The sequence below is a fragment of the Rhinolophus sinicus genome, chromosome 14 (genome assembly GCF_057876585.1).
Source record: "Rhinolophus sinicus isolate RSI-liver-muscle chromosome 14, RSI-T2T, whole genome shotgun sequence".
Taxonomy (NCBI): Eukaryota; Metazoa; Chordata; class Mammalia; order Chiroptera; family Rhinolophidae; genus Rhinolophus; species Rhinolophus sinicus.
In genome coordinates this window covers 98,720,001-98,735,000 of record NC_142514.1, presented here as the reverse complement: position 1 = coordinate 98,735,000, position 15,000 = coordinate 98,720,001, and positions in this window count along the sequence as shown.

Sequence of the window (15,000 nt, the reverse complement as noted above, 5' to 3'; positions counted from 1 at the left end):
GTTAGGTTTACATTTGCTTTAGGGTTAGGGTTAGGTTTAGGTTTAGGGTTAGGTTTAGGGTTAGGGTTAGGGTAGGTTTGCGTTAGGGTTAGGGTTAGGGTTAGTTTTAGGGTTAGGGTTAGGTTTGCGTTAGGGTTAGGGTTATGGTTAGGGTTAGGGTTAGGGTTAGGTTTGCGTTAGGGTTAGGGTTAGTGTTAGGTTCGGGTTAGGGTTATGGTTAGGGTTGGGGTTACGTTTAGGGTTTAGGGTTAGGGTTAGGGTTAGTGTTAGGGTTAGGGTTAGGTTTTCGTTAGGGTTACGGTTACGGTTAGGGTTAAATTTAGGGTTCGTTTGCGTTAAGGTTATGTTTAGGGTTATGGTTAGGGTTAGGGTTGGGATAAGGGTTAGGTTTGTGTTAGGGTTAGGGTTAGGGTTAGGGTTAGGTTTAGGTTTAGGGTTAGGTTTAGGGTTAGGGTTAGGTTTGCGTTCGGGTTAGGTTTAGGGTTAGGGTTAGGGTTAGGGTTAGGTTTTCGTTAGGGTTAGGAATAGGGTTACAGTTAGGGTTAGGGTTTATGTTTAGGGTTAGGGTTAGGGTTAGGGTTAGGCTGAGGTTTAGGTTTGCGTTAGGGTTAGGGTTAGGGTTAGGGTTACGGTTAGGTTTTAGGGTTAAAGTTAGGATTAGGGTTAGGGTTAGGGTTAGGATTAGGTTTACAGTTAGGATTTAGCGTTAGGGTTAGGGTTAGGGTTAGGGTTAGAGTAAGGATTAGGGTAGGGTTAGGGTAAATGTTAGGGTTAGGGTTTGGGTTATGGTTACGATTAGGGTTAGCTTTGCCTTATGGTTAGGTTTAGGGTTCGGGTTAGGTTTAGGTTTCCGTTAGGTTTAGGTTTAGGTTTAGGTTTAGAGTTAGGGTTAGGGTTAGGGTTAGGGTTAGGTTTCCGTTAGGGTTAGTGTTAGTGTTAGGGTTAGGGTTATGGTTAGGTTTGTGTTAGGTTTAGTATTAGGTTTAAGTTTGCGTTGGGGTTAGTGTTAGGGTTAGGTTTATGTTTAGGGTAAGGGTTAGGTTTGCGTTAGGGTTAGGGTTAGGGTTAGGGTTAGGGTTATTGTTAGGTTTGCGTTAGGTTAGGGTTATGGTTAGTGTTAGGGTTAGGTTTAGGTTTGCGTTATTGTTAGGGTTAGGGTTAGGGTTAGGGTTAGGTTTAGGTTTGCGTTAGGGTTAGGGTTAGGGGTAGGGTTAGGGTTAGGGTTACCGTTAGGGTTTAGGGTGTGCATTAAGTTTAGGGTTAGGGTTAGGTTTAGGGTTAGGGTTAGGTTTGCTTTAAGTTTAAGTTTAGGGTTATGGATAGGGTTAGGTTTAGGGTTAGGATTAGGTTTGCTTTAGGGTTAGGGTTAGGGTTAGGTTTAGGGTTCGGTTAGGGTTAGGGTTAGGGTTATGTTTAGATTTGCGTTAGGGTAACGGTTAGGGTTAGGGTTAGGGTTAGGTTTGCGTTAGGGGTAGGGTTAGGGTTAGGGTTAGAATTAGGGTTCGGGTTAGGTTTAGGGTTAGGGATAGGGTTAAGTTTGCGTTAGCGTTAGGGTTAGTGTTAGGTTCGGGTTAGGGTTAGGGTTATCGTTAGGGTTACGTTTGCTTTAGGTTAGTGTTAGGTTTAGAGATAGGGTTAGGGTTTAGCTTTATGGTTAGGTTTAGGGTTAGGGTTAGGTTTGCGTTATGGTTAGTGTTAGGGTTACGGTTAGGTTTAGGGTTAGGTTTGTGTTAGGGTTAGGATTAGGTTTATATTTGCGTTGGGGTTAAGGTTAGGGTTAGGTTTAGGGTTAGGATTAAAGTTAGGTTTGCTATAGGGTTAGGGTTAGGGTTAGGGTTAGGGTTAACGTTAGGTTTGCGTTAGGGTTAGGTTTTTGGTTATTGTTAGGGTTAGGGTTAGGGTTAGGTTTGCGTTATTGTTAGGGTTAGGATTAGGGTTAGTGTTAGGGTTAGGGTTAGGGTGAGGTTTGCGTTAGGGTTAGGGTTAGGGTTAGAGTTAGACTTAGTCTTAGCGTTAGGGTTAGGGTTAGGCTTAGGTTTGCGTTAGGGTTAGTGTTAGGGTTAGGTTTGCGTTAGGCATAGGGTTAGGGTTAGGGTTAGGGTTACGTTTGCTTTAGGGTTAGTGTTAGGGTTAGAGTTAGGGTTAGGGTATAGGTTTAGGGTTAATGTTAGGGTTAGGGTTGGCGTTAGGGTTACGTTTGCGTTAGGGTTAGTGTTAGGTTTAGAGTTAGGGTTAGGGTTTATGTTTAGGGTTAGCGTTAGCGTTAGGGTTTCATGGTTACGGTTAGGGTTAGGGTTAGGGTTAGGATTAGCTTTAGGGTTAGGTTTTAAGGTTAGGTTTAGGGTTAGGGTTAGGGTTAGGTTTAATTTATGGTTAGGTTAGTGTTAGGTTTAGGGTTAGGGTTAGTGTTAGGGTTAGGTTTTCGTTAGGTTTAGGGTTAGGGTTAGGTTTAGGTTTAGGGTTATATTTATGGTTATGGTTACGGTTAGGTTTGCGTTAGGGTTAGGGTTAGTGTTAGGGTTAGGTTTAGAGTTAAGGTTAGGTTTACATTTGCTTTAGGGTTAGGGTTAGGTTTAGGTTTAGGGTTAGGTTTAGGGTTAGGGTTAGGGTTAGGTTTGCGTTAGGGTTAGGGTTAGGGTTAGTGTTAGGGTTAGGGTTAGGTTTGCGTTAGGGTTAGGGTTATGGTTAGGGTTAGGGTTAGGGTTACTTTTGCGTTATGGTTAGTGTTAGGGTTAGGTTTGCGTTAGGGTTAGGGTTAGTGTTAGGTTCGTGTTAGGGTTAGGGTTAGGGTTATGGTTAGGGTTAGGTTTAGGGTTAGGTTTAGGGTTAGGGTTAGGTTTGTGTTCGGGTTAGGTTTAGGGTTAGGGTTAGGGTTAGGGTTAGGGTTACGTTTGCGTTAGGGTTAGGGATAGGGTTACAGTTAGGGTTAGGGTTTATGTTTAGGGTTAGGGTTAGGGTTAGGCTTAGGTTTAGGTTTGCGTTAGGGTTAGGGTTAGGGTTAGGGTTAGGGTTAGGTTTTAAGGTTAAAGTTAGGATTAGGGTTAGGGTTAGGGTTAGGATTAGGTTTACACTTAGGATTTAGGGTTAGGGTTAGGGTTAGGGTTAGGGTAAGGATTAGGGTTAGGGTTAGTGTAAATGTTAGGGTTAGGGTTTGGGTTATGGTTACGATTAGGGTGAGCTTTGTCTTAAGGTTAGGTTTAGGGTTAGGGTTAGGTTTAGGTTTCCGTTAGGTTTAGTTTTAGGTTTAGGTTTAGAGTTAGGGTTAGGGTTAGTGTTAGGGTTAGGTTTGCGTTAGGGTTAGTGTTAGTGTTAGGTTTAGGGTTAGGGTTAGGGTTAGGTTTATGGTTAGGGTAAGTGTTAGGTTTGCGTTATGGTTAGGGTTAGGGTTAGGGTTAGGGTTATTGTTAGGTTTGCGTTAGGTTAGGGTTATGGTTAGTGTTAGTGTTAGGTTTAGGTTTGCGTTATTGTTAGGGTTAGGGTTAGGGTTAGGGTTAGGTTTAGGTTTGCGTTAGGGATAGGGTTAGGGGTAGGGTTAGGGTTAGGGTTACGGTTAGGGTTTGGGGTGTGGGTTAAGGTTAGGGTTAGTGTTAGGTTTAGGGTTAGGTTTAGGTTTGCGTTAGATTTGGGTTAGAGTTAGGGTTAGGGTTAGGGTTAGGTTTGCTTTAAGTTTATGTTTAGGGTTATAAATAGGGTTAGGTTTAGGGTTAGGGTTAGGTTTGCTTTAGGGTTAGAGTTAGGGTTAGGTTTAGGGTTCGGTTAGGGTTAGGGTTATGTTTAGATTTGCGTTAGGGTAACGGTTAGGGTTAGGGTTAGGGTTATGTTTGCGTTAGGGGTAGGGTTAGGGTTAGGGTTAGAATTAGGGTTACGTTTGCTTTAGGGTTAGTGTTAGGTTTAGAGTTAGGGTTAGGGTTTAGCTTTATGGTTAGGTTTAGGGTTAGGGTTAGGTTTAGGTTTCAGTTAGGTTTAGGTTTAGGGTAGGGTTTAGAATCAGAGTTAGGGTTAGGGTTAGGGTTAGGTTTGTGTTATGGTTAGGATTAGGTTAATACTTGCGTTGGGGTTAAGGTTAGTGTTAGGTTTAGGGTTAGGATTAAGGTAGGTTTGCTATAGTGTTAGAGTTAGGGTTAGGGTTAGGGTTAACGTTAGGTTTGCGTTAGGGTTAGGTTTTTGGTTAGTGTTAGGGTTAGGGTTAGGTTTAGGTTTGCGTTATTGTTAGGGCTAGGGTTAGGGTTAGTGTTAGGGTTAGGGTTAGGTTGAGGTTTGCGTTAGGGTTAGGGTTAGGGTTAGAGTTAGACTTAGTCTTATCGTTAGGGTTAGGGTTAGGGTTAGGTTTGCGTTAGGGTTAGTGTTAGGGTTAGGTTTGCGTTAGGAATTGGGTTAGGGTTAGGGTTAGGGTTACGTTTGCTTTAGGTTTAGTGTTAGGGTTAGAGTTAGGGTTAGGGTATAGGTTTAGGGTTAAGGTTAGGTTTAGGGTTAGCGTTAGGGTTTCATGGTTAGGGTTTGGGTTAGGGTTAGTGTTAGCTTTAGTGTTAGGGTTTAAGGATAGGGTTAGGGTTAGGTTTAGGTTTAAGTTAGGGTTAGGTTAGGGATAGGTTTAGGGTTAGGGTTAGCATTAGGTTTAGTTTGCGTTAGCGTTAGGTTTAGGGTTAGGGTTAGATTTGCCTCAAGGTTAGGTTTAGGGTTAGGGTTAGGGTTAGGGTTAGGGTTAGGTTTGCGTTAGCGTTTGGTTTAGGGTTAGGGTTAGGGTTAGGATTAGGGTTAGGGTTTAGTGTTAGTGTTAGGGTTAGGGTTAGGTTTGGCGTTAAGTTTAGGTTTGCATTAGTGTTAGGGTTAGGGTTAATGTTAGGGTTAGGGTTAGGTTTAGGTTTGCGTTAGGGTTACGTTTAGGGTTAGGATTAGAGTTAGGGTTAGGGTTAGGGTTAGTGTTAGGTTTGCTTTAGGGTTAGGGTAGGGTTAGGGATAGGGTTAGGGTTAGGTTTATGGTTAGGTTTGCGTTAGGGTTAGGGTTTGGGTTAGGTTTATGTTTAGGGTTAGGTTTGCGTTAGGGTTATGGTAAAGTTTAGGTTTAGGGGTAGGGTTAGGATTAGGGTTATGGTTAGGGTTAGGGGTTAGGGTTTAGGTTAGGGTCGTTTTAGGGTTAGCGTTAGGGTTTTATGATTAAGGTTAGGGTTAGGGTTAGGGGAAGCTTTAGGGTTAGGGTTTAGGGTTTAGGTTAAGGTTAGGGTTAGGGTTAGGGTTAGGTTTGGGGTTAAGTTTAGGTTTGCGTTATTGTTAGGGTTAGGGTTAATGTTAGGGTTAGGGTTAGGTTTAGGGTTAGGTTTAGAGTTAGGGATAGGGTTAGGGTTAGGTTTAGGGTTAGGTTTGCGTTAGGGTTAGGGTTTGGGTTAGGTTTATGTTTACGGTTAGGTTTGCGTTAGGGTTAGGGTTAGGGTTACGTTCGGGTTATGGTTAGGCTTAAGGTTAGGGTTAGGGTTAGGTTTGCGTTAGGGTTAGGGTTAGGGTTATGGTTAGGGTTAGGGTTAGGTTTGCGTTAGGGTTAGGGTTAGGAATAGGGATAGGGTTAAGGTGAGTGTTAGGGTTAGGGTTAGCGTTAGGATTGCGTTGGGGTTAGGGTTAGTGTTAGGGTTAGGGTTAGGGTTAATGTTAGGGTTAGTGTTAGGGATAGGTTTGCGTTAGGTTTAGGGTTAGGGTTACGTTTTGGGTTAGGGTTAGGGTTAGGGTTACGGTTAGGGTTAGGGTTAGGGTTAGGGTTAGGGTTAGGTTTGCGTTAGGGTTAGGGTTAGGGTTAGGGTTAGGGTTAGGTTTGCGTTAAGGTTAGGTTTAGTTTAGGGTTAGGGTTAGGTTTGCGTTTAGGATAGGGTTAGGGTTAGCGTTAGGGTTACGTTTGCGTTAGGGTTAGAGTTAGGTTTAGAGTTATGGTTAGGGTTTAGATGTAGGATTAGGGTTAGGGTTAGGGTTAGCGTTATGGTTTCATGGTTAGGGATAGGGTTAGAGTTAGGGTTAGCTTTCTAGTTAGGGTTTAAGGTTAAGGTTAGGGTTAGGGTGAGGTTTAGGGTTAGGGTTAGCGTTAGGGTTAGGGTTAGGGTTAGGGTTAGATTAGCGTTAGGGTTAGGTTAAGGGTTAGGGTTAAGGTTAGGTTTGCGTTAGGGATAGTGTTATGGTTAGCGTTAGGGTTACGTTTGCGTTAGGGTTAGTGTTAGGTTTAGAGTTTAGGTTACGGTTTAGGTTTAGGGTAGGGTTAGGGTTAGGTTTAAGTTAGGGTTAGGTTAGGGATAGGTTTAAGTTAGATTTAGGTTAAGGTTAGGTTTAGGGATAGGGTTAGCTTTAAGTTTAGGTTTGCGTTAGTGTTAGGTTTAGGGTTAGTGTTAGGGTTAGAGTTAGGGTTAGGGTTTAGCTTTATGGTTAGGTTTAGGGTTAGGGTTAGGTTTAGGTTTCAGTTAGGTTTAGGTTTAGGGTAGGGTTTAGAATCAGAGTTAGGGTTAGGTTTAGGGTTAGGTTTGCGTTAGGGTTAGTGTTAGGGTTACGGTTAGGGTTAGGGTTAGGTTTGTGTTAGGGTTAGGATTAGGTTAATATTTGCGTTGGGGTTAACGTTAGCGTTAGGTTTAGGGTTAGGATTAAGGTTAGGTTTGCTATAGTGTTAGGGTTAGGGTTAGGGTTAGGGTTAACGTTAGGTTTGCGTTAGGGTTAGGTTTTTGGTTAGTGTTAGGGTTAGGGTTAGGTTTAGGTTTGCGTTATTGTTAGGGTTAGGGTTAGGGTTAGTGTTAGGGTTAGGGTTAGGTTGAGGTTTGCGTTAGGGTTAGGGTTAGGGTTAGAGTTAGACTTAGTCTTAGCGTTAGGGTTAGGGTTAGGGTTAGGTTTGCGTTAGGGTTAGTGTTAGGGTTAGGTTTGCGTTAGGGATTGGGTTAGGGTTAGGGTTAGGGTTACGTTTGCTTTAGGGTTAGTGTTAGGGTTAGAGTTAGGGTTAGGGTATAGGTTTAGGGTTAAGGTTAGGTTTAGGGTTAGCGTTAGGGTTTCATGGTTAGGGTTTGGGTTAGGGTTAGTGTTAGCTTTAGTGTTAGGTTTTAAGGATAGGGTTAGGGTTAGGTTTAGGTTTAAGTTAGGGTTAGGTTAGGGATAGTTTTAGGGTTAGGGTTAGCATTAGGTTTAGTTTGCGTTAGCGTTAGGTTTAGGGTTAGGGTTAGATTTGCCTTAAGGTTAGGTTTAGGGTTAGGGTTAGGGTTAGGGTTAGGGTTAGGTTTGCGTTAGCGTTTGGTTTAGGGTTAGGGTTAGGGTTAGGATTAGGGTTAGGGTTTAGTGTTAGGGTTAGGGTTAGGGTTAGGTTTGGCGTTAAGTTTAGGTTTGCATTAGTGTTAGGGTTAGGGTTAATGTTAGGGTTAGGGTTAGGTTTAGGTTTGCGTTAGGGTTACGTTTAGGGTTAGGATTAGAGTTAGGGTTAGGGTTAGGGTTAGTGTTAGGTTTGCGTTAGGGTTAGGGTAGGGTTAGGGATAGGGTTAGGGTTAGGTTTATGGTTAGGTTTGCGTTAGGGTTAGGGTTTGGGTTAGGTTTATGTTTAGGGTTAGGTTTGCGTTAGGGTTATGGTAAAGTTTAGGTTTAGGGGTAGGGTTAGGATTAGGGTTATGGTTAGGGTTAGGGGTTAGGGTTTAGGTTAGGGTCGTTTTAGGGTTAGCGTTAGGGTTTTATGATTAAGGTTAGGGTTAGGGTTAGGGGAAGCTTTAGGGTTAGGGTTTAGGGTTTAGGTTAAGGTTAGGGTTAGGGTTAGGGTTAGGTTTGGGGTTAAGTTTAGGTTTGCGTTATTGTTAGGGTTAGGGTTAATGTTAGGGTTAGGGTTAGGTTTAGGGTTAGGTTTAGAGTTAGGGATAGGGTTAGGGTTAGGTTTAGGGTTAGGTTTGCGTTAGGGTTAGGGTTTGGGTTAGGTTTATGTTTACGGTTAGGTTTGCGTTAGGGTTAGGGTTAGGGTTACGTTCAGGTTATGGTTAGGCTTAAGGTTAGGGTTAGGGTTAGGTTTGCGTTAGGGTTAGGGTTAGGGTTATGGTTAGGGTTAGGGTTAGGTTTGCGTTAGGGTTAGGGTTAGGAATAGGGATAGGGTTAAGGTGAGTGTTAGGGTTAGGGTTAGCGTTAGGATTGCGTTGGGGTTAGGGTTAGTGTTAGGGTTAGGGTTAGGGTTAATGTTAGGGTTAGTGTTAGGGATAGGTTTGCGTTAGGTTTAGGGTTAGGGTTACGTTTTGGGTTAGGGTTAGGGTTAGGGTTACGGTTAGGGTTAGGGTTAGGGTTAGGTTTGCGTTAGTGTTAGGGTTAGGGTTGGGGTAGGGTTAGGGTTAGGTTTGCGTTAAGTTTAGGTTTAGGTTTAGGGTTAGGGTTAGGTTTGCGTTTAGGATAGGGTTAGGGTTAGCGTTAGGGTTACGTTTGCGTTAGGGTTAGAGTTAGGTTTAGAGTTATGGTTAGGGTTTAGGTGTAGGATTAGGGTTAGGGTTAGGGTTAGCGTTATGGTTTCATGGTTAGGGATAGGGTTAGAGTTAGGGTTAGCTTTATAGTTAGGGTTTAAGGTTAAGGTTAGGGTTAGGGTGAGGTTTAGGGTTAGGGTTAGCGTTAGGGTTAGGGTTAGGGTTAGGGTTAGATTAGCGTTAGGGTTAGGTTAAGGGTTAGGGTTAAGGTTAGGTTTGCGTTAGGGATAGTGTTATGTTTAGCGTTAGGGTTACGTTTGCGTTAGGGTTAGTGTTAGGTTTAGAGTTTAGTTTACGGTTTAGGTTTAAGGTAGGGTTAGGGTTAGGTTTAAGTTAGGGTTAGGTTAGGGATAGGTTTAAGTTAGATTTAGGTTAAGGTTAGGTTTAGGGATAGGGTTAGCTTTAAGTTTAGGTTTGCGTTAGTGTTAGGTTTAGGGTTAGTGTTAGGGTTAGAGTTAGGGTTAGGGTTATGTTTGCGTTAAGGTTAGGGTTAGGGTTAGGGTTAGGTTTGCGTTAGGGTTATGGTTAGGGTTAGGGTTAGGGTAAGAGTTAAAGTTAGGGTTAGATTTGCGTTAGGGTTATGTTTAGGGTTAGCGTTAAGGTTAGGTTTGCGTTAGGGTTATGGTAAGGCTTTGTTTTAGGGTTAGGGTTAGGATTAGGTTTATCGTTATGGTTAGGATTTAGGGTTTTTGTTAGGGTTAGTTTTATGTTTAGCCTTAGGGTTTTATGATTAGGGTTAGGGTTAGGGTTAGTGTTAGCTTTAGGTTAGGGTTTAGGGTTTGGGTTAGGTTTAGGGTTAGAGTTAGGGTTAACTTTAGGTTTAAGGTTAGGTTTGCGTTAATGTTTGGGTTTGGGTTAATGTTTGGGTTGGGTTAGGGTTAGGTTTGCGTTAGGGTTACGTTTCGGGTTAGGTTTAGAGTTCGGGTAGGGTTAGGGTTAAGGTTAGTTTTGCATTAGGTATAGGGTTAGGGTTAGGTTTGCGATACGATTAGAATTAGGGTTAGGTTTGCGTTAGGTTTAGGGTTAGGGTTAGGTTTGGGTTAGGGTTAGGGTTAGGGTTAGGGTTAAGTTTAGGGTTAGGGATAGGTTTGTGTTAGGTTTAATTTTAGGGTTAGGGTTAGGGTTAGGGTTAGGGTTAGGTGTGCATTAAGGTTAGGTTTAGGGTTATGGTTATGGTTAGGGTTAGGGTTAGGGTTAGGTTTGCGTTAGGGTTAGGGTTAGGGTTAGGGTTACGTTTAGTGTTAGGTTTAGGGTTAGGTTTAGGGTTAGGTTTGCGTTTGTGTTAGGTTAGGGTTAGGGTTATGGTTAGGGTTAGGGTTAGGTTTGCGTTAGGGTTAGGGTTAGGGTTAAGTTAGGGTTAGGGTTATGGTTCGGGTTAGTGTAAAGTTTAGGGTTAGAGTTAAGTTTAGAGTTAGATTTGCGTTAGCGTTAGGGTTAGGGTTAGGGTTAGGTTACGTTTGCGTTAGGGTTATGGTAAGCGTAAGGTTTAGGGTTAGGGTTAGGGTTAGGGTTAGTGTTAGGGTCAGGGTTAGGTTTGAGATAGGGTTAGGGTTATGGTTCGGGTTAGGGTTAGGTTTGCGATAGGGTTAGGGTTAGGGTTAGGGTTATGGTTAGGGTTTAGGATTAGGGTTAGGGTTAGAATTAGTGTTAGGGTTCGGTTTGCGTCAGGGTTAGGGTTAGGGTTAGAGTTAGGGTTAGGGTTAGGTTTAGGGTTAGGGTTAGAGTTAGGTTTGCGTTAGGGTTAGTGTTAGGGTTAGGTTTGCATTAGGGATAGGGTTAGGGTTTGCGTTAGGGTTACGTTTACGTTAGGGTTAGTGGTAGGTTTAGAGTTAGGGTTAGGGTTTATGTTAGGGTTAGGGTAAGGGTTAGGGTTAGCGTTAGGGTTTCATGGTTAGGGTTAGGGTTAGGGTTTAAGGTTAGGGTTAGGGTTAGGGTTAGGTTTAATTTAGGATTATCTTAGTGTTAGGTTTAGGGTTAGGGTTAGCGTTAGGGTTAGGTTTGCGTTAGCGTTAAGGTTATGGTTAAGGTTATGGTTAGGGTTAGGGTTAGGGTTAGGGTTAGGTTAGCGTTACGGTTAGGCTTAGGGTTACGGTTAGGGTTAGGTTTGCGTTAGTGTTAGGGTTAGTGTTAGGGTTAGGTTTAGAGTTAAGGTTAGGTTTACATTTGCTTTCGGGTTAGGGTTAGGTTTAGGTTTAGGGTTAGGGTTAGGTATGCGTCAGGGTTATGGTTATGGTTATGGTTAGGGTGTGGGTTAGAGTTAAAGTTAGGGTTAGATTTGCGTTAGGGTTATGGTAAGGGTTAGGTTTAGGGTTAGAGTTAGGGTTAGGGTTAGGGTTAGTTTTGCATTAGGGTTAGGGTTAGGGTTATGGTTAGAGTTAGGGTTTAGGTTTTGGTTAGGGTTAGTTTAGGTTTAGCGTTAGGGATTTATGATTAGGGTTAGGATTAGGGTTAGGTTTAGCTTTAGGGATAGGGTTTAGGTTTTGGGTTTGTGTTAGGCTTAGGGTTAGGGTTAGGGTTAGCTTTAGAATTAGGATTTAGGGTTTGGGTTTGGGTTACGGTTAGGGTTAGGGTTAGGGTTAGGGTTACGATTTAGTGTTAGGGTTAGGGTTAGTGTTAGGATTTGGGTTAGATTTGCGTTAAGGTTAGGTTTAGGGTTATGGTTATGGTTAGGGTTAGGGTTAGGGTAGGTTTGCGTTAGGGGTAGGGTTAAGGTTAGGGTTAGGTTTAGGGTTAGGTTAAGGGTTAGGGTTAGGGTTAGGTTTGCGTTAGGGTTAGGGTTAGGGTTAGGGTTAGGGTTAGGGTTAGGTTTGCGTTAGGGTTAGGGTTAGGGTTAGGTTTGCGTTAGGGATAGGGTTAGGGTTAGGGTTAGGGTGACGTTTGCGTTAGGGTTAGTGTTAGGGTTAGAGTTAGGGGTAGGTTTTACGTTTAGGTTTATGGTTAGGGTTAGGGTTAGCGTTAGGGTTCCATTGTTACGGTTAGTGTTAGGGTTATGGTTAAAGTTAGCGTTAGGGTTAGGTTTGCGTTAGGGTTATGGTTATGGTTAGTGTTAGTTTAGGGTTAGAGTTATGTTTAGGGTTAGATTTGCGTTAGCGTTAGGGTTAGGGTTAGGGTTAGGGTTAAGTTTGCGTTAGGGTTAGGGTTAGGGTTAGGGTTAGGTTTAGGGTTAATGTTAGGTTTGCGTTAGGGTTTGGGTTAGGTTTATGGTTACGGTTAGGGTTTAGGGTTTTGGTTACGGTTAGTGTTAGGGTTATCGTTAGGGTTTTATGATTAGGGTTAGGGTTAGGGTTAGGTTTGCGTTAGGGTTAGGGTTAGGGCTAGTGATAGGGTTAGGCTTAGGTTTAGTGTCAGTTTTGCTTTAGGGTTAGGGTTTTGTTTAGGTTTATGGTTAGGGTTAGTTTTGCGATAGGGTTAGGTTTAGGTTTAGGTTTGCGTTAGATTTAGGGTTAGTGTTAGGTTCGGGTTCGGGTTAGGGTTAGGGTTAGGGTTAAGTTTGCGTTAGGGTTAGGGTTATGGTTAGGGTTACGTTTAGGGTTTAGGGTTAGGGTTAGGGTTAGGGTTACGGTTAGGGTTAGATTTAGGGTTGGTTTCTGTTAAGGTTAGGTTTAGGGTTATGGTTAGGGTTAGGGTTAGGTTTGCGTAATGGTTAGGTTTAGGGTTAGGGTTAGGATTAGGGTTGGGGTAAGGGTTAGGTTTGTGTTAGGGCTTGGGTTAGGGTTAGGTTTAGGGTTAGGGTTAGGGTTAGGGTTAGGTTTGCGTTATGGTTAGGTTTAGGGTTAGGGTTAGGATTAGGGTTGGGGTAAGGGTTAGGTTTGTGTGAGGGTTAGGGTTAGGGTTAGGTTTAGGGTTAGGGTTAGGGTTAGGGTTAGGTTTGCGTTATGGTTAGGTTTAGGGTTAGGGTTAGGGTTAGGGTTAGGTTTGCGTTAGGGTTAGGTTTAGGGTTAGAGTTAGGGATAGGGTTTAGGTTTAGGGTTAGGTTTAGGGTTAGGGTTAATGTTAGGGTTTCATGGTTAGGGTTAGGGTTAGGGTTAGGGTTAGCTTTAGTGTTAGGGTTTAAGGTTAGGGTTATGGTTATGGTTAGGTTTTAGTTAGGGTTATGTTAGGGTTAGGTTTAGCGTTAGGGCTAGCGTTGGGGTTAGGTTTGCGTTAGAGTTAGGTTTAGGGTTAGGGTTAGAGTTAGGATTGCGTTAAGGTTAGGGTTAGGGTTAGGGTTAGGTTTAGGGTTAGGGTTATGGTTAAGTTTGCGTTAGGGTTAGGGTTAGTGTTAGGTTTAGTTTTAGGGTTATGGTTGTGGTTATGTGTATGGTTAGGTTTGCGTTAGGGTTAGGGTTAGGGTTAGGGTTAGTGTTAGGGTTAGGGTTAGGGTGAGGTTTGCGTTAGGGTTAGGGTTAGGGTTAGAGTTAGACTTAGTCTTAGCGTTAGGGTTAGTGTTAGGGTTAGGTTTGCGTTAGTGTTAGTGTTAGGGTTAGGTTTGCGTTAGGCATAGGATTAGGGTTAGGGTTAGGGTTACGTTTGCTTTAGGGTTAGTGTTAGGGTTAGAGTTAGGGTTAGGGTATAGGTTTAGGGTTAAGGTTAGGGTTAGGGTTGGCGTTAGGGTTACGTTTGCGTTAGGGTTAGTGTTAGGTTTAGAGTTAGGTTTAGGGTTTATGTTTAGGGTTAGGGATAGCGTTAGGGTTTCATGCTTACGGTTAGGGTTAGGGTTAGGGTTAGGATTAGCTTTAGGGTTAGGGTTTAAGGTTAGGTTTAGGGTTAGGGTTAGGGTTAGGTTTAATTTATGGTTAGGTTAGTGTTAGGTTTAGGGTTAGGGTTAGTGTTAGGTTTAGGTTTTCGTTAGGTTTAGGGTTAGGGTTAGGTTTAGGTTTAGGGTTAGGTTTAGGGTTAGGGTTAGGGTTAGGTTTGCGTTAGGGTTAGGGTTAGGGTTAGTGTTAGGGTTAGGGTTAGGTTTGCGTTAGGGTTAGGGTTAGGGTTATGGTTAGGGTTAGGGTTAGGTTTGCGTTAGGGTTAGGGTTAGGGTTAAGTTAGGGTTAGGGTTATGGTTCGGGTTAGTGTAAAGTTTAGGGTTAGAGTTAAGTTTAGAGTTAGATTTGCGTTAGCGTTAGGGTTAGGGTTAGGGTTAGGTTACGTTTGCGTTAGGGTTATGGTAAGCGTAAGGTTTAGGGTTAGGGTTAGGGTTAGGGTTAGTGTTAGGGTCAGGGTTAGGTTTGAGATAGGGTTAGGGTTATGGTTCGGGTTAGGGTTAGGTTTGCGATAGGGTTAGGGTTAGGGTTAGGGTTATGGTTAGGGTTTAGGATTAGGGTTAGGGTTAGAATTAGTGTTAGGGTTCGGTTTGAGTCAGGGTTAGGGTTAGGGTTAGAGTTAGGGTTAGGGTTAGGTTTAGGGTTAGGGTTAGAGTTAGGTTTGCGTTAGGGTTAGTGTTAGGGTTAGGTTTGCATTAGGGATAGGGTTAGGGTTTGCGTTAGGGTTACGTTTACGTTAGGGTTAGTGGTAGGTTTAGAGTTAGGGTTAGGGTTTATGTTAGGGTTAGGGTAAGGGTTAGGGTTAGCGTTAGGGTTTCATGGTTAGGGTTAGGGTTAGGGTTTAAGGTTAGGGTTAGGGTTAGGGTTAGGTTTAATTTAGGATTATCTTAGTGTTAGGTTTAGGGTTAGGGTTAGCGTTAGGGTTAGGTTTGCGTTAGCGTTAAGGTTATGGTTAAGGTTATGGTTAGGGTTAGGGTTAGGGTTAGGGTTAGGTTAGCGTTACGGTTAGGCTTAGGGTTACGGTTAGGGTTAGGTTTGCGTTAGTGTTAGGGTTAGTGTTAGGGTTAGGTTTAGAGTTAAGGTTAGGTTTACATTTGCTTTCGGGTTAGGGTTAGGTTTAGGTTTAGGGTTAGGGTTAGGTATGCGTCAGGGTTATGGTTATGGTTATGGTTAGGGTGTGGGTTAGAGTTAAAGTTAGGGTTAGATTTGCGTTAGGGTTATGGTAAGGGTTAGGTTTAGGGTTAGAGTTAGGGTTAGGGTTAGGGTTAGTTTTGCATTAGGGTTAGGGTTAGGGTTATGGTTAGAGTTAGGGTTTAGGTTTTGGTTAGGGTTAGTTTAGGTTTAGCGTTAGGGATTTATGATTAGGGTTAGGATTAGGGTTAGGTTTAGCTTTAGGGATAGGGTTTAGGTTTTGGGTTTGTGTTAGGCTTAGGGTTAGGGTTAGGGTTAGCTTTAGAATTAGGATTTAGGGTTTGGGTTTGGGTTACGGTTAGGGTTAGGGTTAGGGTTAGGGTTACGATTTAGTGTTAGGGTTAGGGTTAGTGTTAGGATTTGGGTTAGATTTGCGTTAAGGTTAGGTTTAGGGTTATGGTTATGGTTAGGGTTAGGGTTAGGGTAGGTTTGCGTTAGGGGTAGGGTTAAGGTTAGGGTTAGGTTTAGGGTTAGGTTAAGGGTTAGGGTTAGGGTTAGGTTTGCGTTAGGGTTAGGGTTAGGGTTAGGGTTAGGGTTAGGGTTAGGTTTGCGTTAGGGTTAGGGTTAGGGTTAGGTTTGCGTTAGGGATAGGGTTAGGGTTAGGGTTAGGGTGACGTTTGCGTTAGGGTTAGTGTTAG